Raw genomic sequence first — 11380 nt, forward strand, 5'->3', positions numbered from 1 at the left:
AATGTAAGCCTACTTCTGACACTAATAAATAAACTGAAACTGAAGGTCAAGGTGCTGCTGTGACAATGCACTCTTGTTTAAACACTCTGCAATGCTGAGACTGGGAGAAGTGACCACCAGGGGGCAGCATTGCAGCTTCTGTCCCCCTATTGAAACTGGGATTGTTGCTCCATCTGCTGCACAATCCCAACCCCATCCACTGGGGGCAATCTGGACAATGGCTGCAGACAGACCTCACTGCGCGTGCGCCGCAATGACACCCACCGCCGGCGGCCATCTTGCGTTGCCAAGGGAGACGGCCAGCGGCCATATTCCGTTGCCAAGGGAGACGGCGGCGACCATCTTGAGTTGCCAGGGGAGACGGCATCGATGCGGCGGCGTCTGCGCGCGCTGACCTCTGGGAGCATTCCCGTCCCGCACATGCGCACAGGCCGCCCCGCCCCCTCGACAGACCCCCCTGTTGTCCCGCCAACGAGCATGGGGCCGGGCCGGAGTGGGCAAGAGGTGACACTGGGGAGGAGCAGCCCCCCCCCCGGGAGTGTTACAGCGACGCCTGGTGGCCAGGAAGGGCAATAGCAGCAGCACAGTCTCTGCCCAAAGGCTTCCCCAGTTCAGCTGCTCAGAGACACTGGGAATGTCTTCAAGTGGAAACTTCAGCTTCTCACATTCACCCCCTGTGTTCAGTCATTGTTTCCTAGGCAACCTCTGTAGTGACATCACAAACAACTTGTTCACATTGAAGGCCATGGCAATCTGGACCATTCGGCTTCAAAGCCATTGAGCTTTGAAACTTCAATTGAAATGTTGGAGATGAGAGTTTATCGATGCAAGTCATGTTGCATGTGGAACGCTCACGATGCCACAATTAGAGCGGTGCAGACATCTCACAGGGTTGTGTGACTGGAGGAGATGTCAGAGACGGGCTGGTTAAATATAGAGGGACAGGGTCTGAAGCTAAGTTTTGGGTAAAAGATGGCAGTGATGTTGTGACATTAATTTAGCTTCAGATAGTTGCTGGGGAGGGGGAATAGAGAGGTTGGGGAGCGATGTTTGTATTGGGGCAATCTCTCTCTCTCTCTCATCATGTATATATATCAATCCATCTCTCACTCTCTATCTCTCTTTACCCATTGTGTCCAGAGTCTTGTGAAGGCGCAGACCGGTGGCAGGTCATTGCTGCCGAGGAGGACAGCCTTCAGCGCACTGGACCTGCGTTGCTGCACGGATAGCTCGAGGCACCTCTGCCTCCGACAGCATCACCTTCCACACGTGTGTCTCTTCTGGACTGTGTGTGTGTCGTGTGTGACTGGTGGGGACTATACAAAGGGTTGTGAATGAAGCCCAGCCCATCACGCAAACCAGCCTCCCATCCATTGACTGTCTACACTTCCCGCTGCCCCGGAAAAGCGGCCAGCATAATTAAGGACCCCACGCACCTGGACATTCTCTCTTCCACCTTCTTCTGTCGCAAAAATACACAAAAGTCTGAGGTTATGTACCAACCGACTCAAAAACAGCTTCTTTCCTGCTGCCATCAGACTTTTGAATGGATCTGCCTCACACTAAGTTGATCTTTCTCCACACTCTCGCTATGACTGTCACACTATATTCTGCACTCTCTCCTTTCCTTCTCTATGAATGGTATGCCTTGTCTGTATAGTGCACAAGAAACAATACTTTTCACTGTATATTAATGTGATAAGAATAAATCGAGTCAAACTGAAGTGAGTAAAGATATTGATGTATCCACCCTGGTAATGGACAGTGCAGAGGCAGGAAAAGTGCCCGAAACATCAAGATAAAAGTTCACCCCAGAGGAAATAAGAGCTCCAAGGGTTAATGACAATTAACACTGAGTAGCTGCTCATTTTAATTTAAGGGGCTTCATAGAAATCATAGAAACCCTACAGTGCAGAAGGAGGCCATTCGGCCCATCGAGTCTGCACCGACCACAATCCCACCCAGGCCCTACCCCCACATATTTACCCGCTAATCCCACTAACCTACGCATCTCAGGACTCTAAGGGGCAATTTTTAACCCGGCCAATCAACCTAACCCGCACATCTTTGGACTGTGGGAGGAAACCGGAGCACCCGGAGGAAACCCACGCAGACACGAGGAGAATGTGCAAACTCCACACAGACAGTGACCCGAGCCGGGAATCGAACCCAGGAGCTGTGAAGCAGCAGTGCTAACCACTGTGCTACCGTGCCACCCATTGCTGAGACAGAACAAGGTATCACAACGGCAGAGTTCAGGGAAGTTGACAAATTATTTAAAAACACATTATTTAAACCCCCTCAAATGATTCAAATGAGTAGTTTGTGAGTGACGAGATAGACTCAATATTAGGAAACAAAATGAAAGTCCAGAATGAATACGTTTTGACATCGCTGGAAAGAAATTAAATAAAACTCAATCTGAATGAGATCAGGAGAAACTCCAGGGTTATGAAAAGTTCAAAGACCAAACAGGAGCAGCAAACCATTTTGCTTAAACATCAGAAGTATTTGAATGAAATTCTGAAAATGGTTGAAGAAAATTTGGGCCAATGACCCACAGCAGGTTAGCGTGTGGAAATACTGGGAAAATACCTGGAACAAGAGACTGAGCATTTACAGACAAGAGCTGGGAAATGGAAGTTTTGCCTCGGAGAATAAATGGAACTAAGGAGGATTCTCCAAAAGGACAGTGGCAGCACGGTAGCACAGTGGTTACCACTTCTGCCTCACGGCACCAGGGACCCGGGTTCCATTCCCAGCTCGGGTCACTGTCTGTGCGGAGTTGGCACATTCTCCCCGTGTCTTTGTGGGTTTCCTCCGGGTGCTCCGGTTTCCACCCACAGTCCAAAGATGTGCGTGTTGGGTGGATTGGCCATGATAAATTGACCCTGAGCGACAAGCTAGGGTAAATATATGGGGATAGGGCCTGGGTGGGATTGTGGGTTGGTGCAGACTCGTTGGGCCGAATGGCCTCCTCTGCACTGTAGGGATTCTATGTATATTGTGGTTTAGACAAAAATACTGTGTTTACCCCAGTCCAACGCCGGCATCTCCACATCATGTTCTGCCTGAGTCAGAGGTGGAAGAAGATTCCATCAAGAGGAAATTGAATGGGAAGCTGAAGGGAAAATATTGACAGGGTTACGGGGAGAGGGTGGAGGATTGGGAATAGTGAAACTGCTCTTGCAGTGTGTCGATCCAGGCTTGACGGGCTGAATGGCCTCCTGTGCTGTCACCATTCTATGATTCACACACAAGTTAACTTCTCAGTGTCTATTAGGCCCCACTCGTTCCTCCATGATCAGTTCCAGCATTTCAAGTTCAGATCCCAGTACTTTTTAGTTGGGGCATTGAGGAGTAAAACAGAAATAGGAATGAGAGTGTCGGTGCGCTTATGTTTTTGTATTTCTGTGTGTGTGTGTGTGAGAGAGAGACAGTTTCTAAGTGTGTGCAAGTGTCTATTTCAATGTGTGTTTCTGTGTGTGTGATTGTGAGTGAGTGTGTGTCTGTGTGTCTCTCTCTCTGTGTCTTTGTGCATGTGTGTCTGTGAGTGTGTGTTTGTGTCCCTCTGCGTGTGTGTCCGTGAGTGTCTGTGTGTTTCTCCCTTTGCCTGTGTGTGTGTGTCTGTGTGTGTGTCTCTCTGTGTCTTTGTGCATGTGTGTCCGTGAGTGTGTGTTTGTGTCTCTCTGTGTGTGTGTCCGTGAGTGTCTGTGTGCCTCTCTCTTTGTCTGTGTGTGTGTGTGTGTCTGTGTGTGTGTGTGTGTGTGTATGTGTTTGTCATGATCTGTTTGAGTGGTGGAGCAGGCTCGATGGGTCAAATGGCCTCCAACTGCACATATTTGAGATTCAAATACATTGACACACATGCATGCTGACACACACACACACAGACACACAGAGACACACACACACAGACACACACACAGACACACACACAGACAGACACACAGACAGACACACAGACAGACACACATAGACACAGACAGACACAGACACACACACACACAGACAGACAGACACAGACACACACACAGACACACACACACAGAGACACACACAGACACACACACAGACACACACACACAGACACACAGACACACACACATAGACACAGACACACACACACAGACACACACACACAGACAGACACACACAGACACACACACACACAGACACAGACACAGAGACACACACAGACACACACAGACACACACACAGACAGACACAGACACACAGACAGACACACACACAGAGACACACACAGACACACACACAGACACACACAGACACACACACAGACAGACACACAGACACACACATAGACACAGACAGACACACACACACACAGACACACACACAGACACACACACACAGACACACACACACACACAGAAAGATATACACAGTATTGACATATTTATTGACCATTTAATGTGACTGAATGCTACACATCCTGGTTTGCCAATGACACAAAACATTAGACAGCATTGTAAGCAGCGTAGCTGGAAACATCACATTGCAAAGAGTTATTCATATTTTGTACATGGACAAAACTGGTGGAGAGGTTTCAGTGCAGGGAAATGTAAACTGACACAACTTAGATTTAAAAGGGATAGAACAGCGTACTTTAATAAATGATGAAATGACAGAAACAGTGGAAGCTCCAAATGTCCAGATATTTCACAGCTGGATTCACACAAAACACACAGCAATGGATCTGATATTGCGGAATTGTTGTAAATGTGGTTAATCTCAGTACGGAGGCTGTCTTCATGTTACAATGTTAATCTGATCACTCTCATCAAAACAGGATCAACATTTCTGTACAATGTGAGTGAATCATCAGCTCAAATAGTTCAGGTTCAATGTTTAAAATAACCAGTCACTTTTCTGTGGCTGCTTTGGGAATGTCAGTGGAATGTAGTTCACAGTAAAGTGTGAACAATTGTATTGGGGAATAATTGGAAGCAGTTTCCATTGAGAGCTTCCTGCATTCTGGAAATGTGTGTGATCCATTCAGAGATAGGAAATGGACGGATGAATAAAGATGCAGTTTGTTGTTAATTACATGAGATTGTCTGCCTTGAAGATTCACAAGTTCCATGTGCTGAGAGAAAGGAATGATTGAACAATGTCTATAATTCAAATCCTTCAGACAAGTGAAAAAGCAGGAGAACAACTGAATCCACAAACGCTGCCACAGACAGTATTCGAAGCTTCAACTTCATGTTTGAATGTGAAGGGCTGATTGAAATAAACAGGAGGCCACACTGGGATGCTGAGCAATTTGATTCCTGTTTTTCCTCAACTTCAAAATAAAAATCTGTGATGAAACATTCCTTGGACAGAGCAGAGGGAATTTTACTCTGTATTTAGCCCATTACAGTATTTGTGTTGGGAACATTTGATGAACAGTGCAGATTAAACGTTATTCTTAACTGCTGGAATTTAAGTTGGGGGCTGATTTAATCAAACATTGAAAATAATGAGGGAAAGGGAGAGGCTGATAAAGAACAAGTTTTTCTGCTGGCTGGGAACTCCAGGATTTGGGAATATTTGAATGTTAGCCTCAGTTTAGAATTTTAGAATTGTAGAAATGGAAACATTGCCAGATGTGGTGTGGAGTTAGTTTGAAACAATCTTCTGCAAATGGCTATTGAAGCTCAGTCACTTGTTATTATTTTAAATCTGGGGTTGATAGATTTTCCTTAGTCCAAGGGGTTAAGAGACAGAGAGTTAGATCACAGATCAGCCAGGATCTTATTGAATATTGGAACAGGCTTTCAGGAAGATTGTTCCAGATTCCAAACACCCTCTTGATGAAGTGCTTTTCCTCACTTCACTTCTGATCCATTTCCCCATCATTTAGAATCTGTGCCCTCTAGTTCATGACCATCTCTTGAGAAGGAAGAGTTTCTCACTCTTTAACCTGTGGATACCCCTTAGGATCTTGAACCTCTCTCTTAAGTCTCACCTCAGCCTTCTTTTCTCCAAGGAAAACAGTCCCAACCTCTCCAATCTACCCTCGTAGCTACGGATCTTATTCCCTGGAATCATTCTTGTGAATCTCCTCTGCACTCTCTCCAATGTCTTCACATCCCTCCTCAAGTACGGTGCCCAGAACTGGGCGCAGTCTCCAGATGAGGCCTAACAAGTGTCTTATACAAGTTCAATATGAACTCCTTACTCTTGTCCTCAATTCCTCCATTAATAAAAGCTGGGATACCATATACTTCATTTACTGCTCTCTCAAAGTGCCCTGCCACCTTCACTGACGTATGTACATATTAGAATCATGGAATCCCTACAGTGCAGAAGGAGGCCATACAGCCCATCGAGCCTGCGCTGACAACATTCCCACCCAGGCCCTATCCCCGTGATGCAACGTATTTACCCTGATAATACCGGCATGAATTGAGAAATGGTTAACGGACAGAAAACAGAGCTGAGGTACAAATGGGTCATTTTCAGGGTGGCAGGCTGTGACCAGCGGCTTATCACAAGGATCAGTACTCGGGAGCCCAGCTATTCACAATCCATATAATTGATTTGGACTTTTGGGATCAAATGTAATATTTCCGAGTTTGCAGATGACATGAAAGCAGGTGGAAGTGTGAGTTGTGAGGAGGATGTAGACTCTTCAAGGGGATGTGGGAGAGGCTGAATTAGTGGTGAAACCACACACGGAGTGTTGTGGACAGTTTTATCCTCTTACCTAAGGAAAGACATTCTTGTCCGAGAGGGACTTCAATGACATTTCACTGCATTAATTCCTGGGATGGAGGGATTGTCCTCTGAGGAAAGAAAATAAACTGGACTTTTACTTTATGCACTTGAGAAGCATGAGAGGTGACCTCATTCAAACTTGGACAATTCTTACAGGGCTCAGCAGGGTCGAGTCATAGAGGTTTACAGCATGGAAACGCGCTTTGGCCCAACTTGTCCATGCCGCCCAGTTTTTACCATTAAGCTAATCACAATTGCCTGTGTTTCGCCCATATCCCTCTATACCAATCTTACCCATGTAACTGTCTAAATGCTTTTTAAAACATAAAATTGTACCCGCCACTACTACTGCCCCTGGCAGCTCATTCCAGACACTCACCACCCTCTGTGTGAAAAGAATTGCCCCTCTGGACCCTTTTGTATCTCTCCCCTCTCACCGTAAACCAATGCCCTCTAGTTTTCGACTCCCCAACCTTTGGGAGAAGATATTGACAATTTAGCTGATCTATGCCCCTCATTATTTTATAGACCTCTATAAAATCACCCCTCAGTCTTCTACGCGACAGGGAATAAAGTCCCAGTCTGTGCAACCTCTCCTTAAAACCCAAACCGTCATGTCCCGGTAGCATCCTAGTAAATCTTTTTTGCACTCTTTCTAGTTTAATAATATCCATTCTAAAATAGGGTGACCAGAACTGTACACAGTATTCCAAGCGTGGCCTTGACAATGTCTTGTACAACTTCAACAAGACGTCCCAACTCCTGTATTCAATGTTCTGACCAATGAAACCAAGCATGCTGAATGCCTTCTTCACCACTCTGTCCACCTGTGACTCCACTGTCAAGAAGCTATGAACCTGTACCCCGAGATCTCTTTGTTCTATAACTCTCCCCAACCCCCAAACATGAGCTGAGTAGATACAGGAAGGATGTTTCTCCCGGCTGGCGGGGGGAGGGGGGAGGGGGGTGTCTAGAACCATGGCATAGTCGCAGAGTAAGGGGGCAAGACATTTAGGACTGAGATAAGAACATAAGAAATAGGAGCAGGAGTAGGCCATCTAGCCCCTCGAGCCTGCCCCGCCATTCAATAAGATCATGGCTGATCTGAAGTGGATCAGTTCCACTTACCCGCCTGATCCCCATAACCCCTAATTCCCTTACCGATCAGGAATCCATCTCTCCGTGATTTAAACATATTTAACGAGGTAGCCTCCACCACTTCAGTGGGCAGAGAATTCCAGAGATTCACCACCCTCTGAGAGAAGAAGTTCCTCCTCAACTCTGTCCTCAGCTGACCCCCTTTATTTTGAGCCTGTGCCCTCTAGTTCTAGCTTCCTTTCTAAGTGGAAAGAATCTCTCCATCTCTACCCTATCCAGCCCCTTCATTATCTTATAGGTCTCTATAAGATCCCCCCTCAGCCTTCTAAATTCCAACGAGTACAAACCCAATCCGCTCAGTCTCTCCTCATAATCAACACCCCTCATCTCTGGTATCAACCTGGTGAACCTTCTCTGCACTCCCTCCAAGACCAATATATCCTTCCGCAAATAAGGGGACCAATACTGCACACAGTATTCCAGCTGCGGCCTCACCAATGCCCTGTACAGATGCAGCAAGACATCTCTGCTTTTATATTCTATCCCCCTTGCGATATAGGCCAACATCCCATTTGCCTTCCTGATCACCTGTTGCACCTGCAGACTGGGTTTTTGCGTCTCATGCACAAGGACCTCCAGGTCCCTTTGCACAGCAGCATGTTGTAATTTTTTTCCATTTAGATAATAATCCAATTTGCTATTATTTTCTCCAAAGTGAATAAACTCGCATTTGTCAACGTTATACTCCATCTGCCAGATCCTCGCCCACTCACTCAGCCTGTCCAAATCTCTCTGCAGACCTTCTACGCCCTCCGCACGATTCACTTTTCCACTTATCTTTGGGTCGTCTGCAAACTTTGTTACCCTACACTCAGGCCTCTCCTCCAGATCGTCTATATAAATGGTAAATAGTTGAGGCCCCAGTACCGATCCCTGCGGCACGCCACCAGTTACCATCCGCCAACCAGAAAAGCACCCATTTATTCCGACTCTCTGCTTCCTGTGAGGAGGAATTTCTTCCCTCAGAGTCATAGAGTGGTACAGTGAAGAAAAGGCCCTTCGACCCATTGAGTCTGCAGCAACAAGTAACTACCACTGAAGTTGTGCTAATCCAATTTTCATCTCTTGTACCATATCTTTGAATGTTGTGATGTTTCAAGTGCTCATCCAAATGCTTTTGAAAGGTTGTAAGGTTTCCGACCTCCACTGCCTTCCCAGGCAGTACATTCCTGATTCCCATCACCCTCTGAGTGAATGTTTTTCTCAACTCTCCTCTGAATCTCCTGCCCTTTGCCCTAAAACTATGTCCCCTCATGATTGACCTCTCAACCAAGGGGAACAGCTGTTTCCTATTCACCCTGTCCATACCCCTCATAATCTTATACACCTCAATCAGCCTTCTCTGCTCTAAAGAAAACAATCCAAACCTATCCAGTCTCTCCTTATAGCTCAAATACTCCATCCCAGGCAACTTGCTGCTGAGCCTCCTCTGTACCCCCTCTAGTGCTATCATATCCTTCCTCTGGTGTGGTGACCAGATCTGCACATGGTACTCCAGCTGTGGCCTAACCAACGCTCTGTACAACTCCAACATTAACTCTTTGCTCTTCTACTCTGCGCCATGACTGATAAAAGCAAGTGTCTCATCTGCCTTCTTTACCACTTGATTCACCTGCTCTGCTGCCTTCAGGGATCTGTGAATAATTGCCCAAGATCCATATGTTCCTCTGAGCTTCCCAGTGTCCTGCAACTCATTAAATACTCCCTTGCCTTGTTACTGCTTCCAAAGTGCATCACCTCGCACCTATCAGGGTCAAATACCATCTGCCACTGCTCTGCCTATCTGACCAACCCAGCGATATCTTCCTGTAACCTACAACCTTCTTCACTATGAACCATCCTACCAATCTTGGTGTCATCTGGAACCTTGCTTATCATTGCCCCCACATTATCATCTGTCTCATTTATGTATAACAACAACAAGCCCCCCAGCACGGAGCCTTGTGGTGCACCACTGGACACCGGCCTCCAGCCACTCAAACAGCCTTCCAACACCACCCTTTGTGTCCAATTACTAAACCAGTTTCCGATCCATCTCGCCAAGTTTTCCTGAATTCCATGTGCTTGCAGGATGGTGAATCTTTGGAATTCCCTGTCCCAGGGGGCTGTGGAGGCTCAGTCATCGTTCACAGACTGAGATGGATAGGTTTCTACAGATTAAACATATTGCAAAGTTTCACCATCTGTGACCCCTTGTTCCAGCCTCTCCCCCCCCCCCCCCCCCCCGCCCCCCCCCCTCTCCCCACCCCCTCAGCCCCTCAGCTGGAGGAAACAACATCCCTGTATTCAGTCACTCCAGCCCGGTCAGAATTTATACATTTCAATTCGATCCCCTCTCATTCTTCGGAACTCCAGTGAATACAGGCCCAGTCGACTCAATCTCTCCTCATACGACAATCCTGCCATCCCAGGAATCAGTCTGGCGTGCCTCCGCTGCTCTCCCTCTATGGTAAGTGCAGCATTTCATAGTTACAGAGACAAAACCTGTACACAATATTCCAGGTGTGGTCTCACCGAGGGCCTGTACAGCTGCAGTAAGACATCCTTGCCCCTTTCCTCAAGTTCTCTTGCAATGAAGACCAACATATCATTTGCCTTCCTAACTGTTTGCTGTAGCTGCATGCTTGCTTTCAGTCTCTGGTGTACTGGGACACCCAGGTCCCTTTGTATATCAACATTTCCCAATCTATCACCATTTAAATAATCCTCTGCCATTCTGCTTCTCTGTCCGAAGTAGTTAAATTCTCGTTTGTCCACGTTATACAGCATCTGCCGTGCATTTACCCATTCACTCAATTTTCTGAAGTCACTGTGAAACATTTTAACATCCTTCTCACTACTCACATTCCCAACAAGTTTCATGGCATCAGCAAACTTGGAAATATTATTTTTGGTTCCCTCATCCAAATCATTGGTGTACATCTCGTGTGTGTCTCAATGTCAGCTCGGAAACATGTACAGCACAATCCCATCCTGTTTCTGTCTCTCTATGGCTCTGTATCTGTATATATCTCTCTCTGAAATTAGAATAAAGAAAATTACAGCACAAGAACAGGCCCTTCGGCCCTCCAAGCCTGCACCAACCATGTGTGAACTAAAAACACCGACCCTTCCAGGGACCATATCCCTCTATTCCCATCCTATTCTTGTATTTCTCCAGACGCCCCTTAAAACTCATTATTGTATCTGTTTCCACTCCCTCTCCCAGCAGCGAGTTCCAGGCACCCACCACCCTCTGTGGAAAAAACTTGCCTCGTACGTCTCCTTTAAACCTTGTCCCTAGCACCTTAAACCTGTGCCCCCGAGTAATTGACTCTTCAACCCCGGGAAAAAGCTCCTGACTATCCACTCTGTCCATGCCTCTCATAATCCTGTAGACTTCTATCAGGTCACCCCCCCTTGCCTCCGTCATTCCAGTGAGAACGAACCAAGTTTCTCCAAACTCTCCTCATAGCTAATGCCCCCCATACCAGGCAGCATCCTGGTAAATCTT

This window comes from Mustelus asterias, unplaced genomic scaffold (genome assembly GCF_964213995.1).
Source record: "Mustelus asterias unplaced genomic scaffold, sMusAst1.hap1.1 HAP1_SCAFFOLD_710, whole genome shotgun sequence".
Classification (NCBI taxonomy): Eukaryota; Metazoa; Chordata; class Chondrichthyes; order Carcharhiniformes; family Triakidae; genus Mustelus; species Mustelus asterias.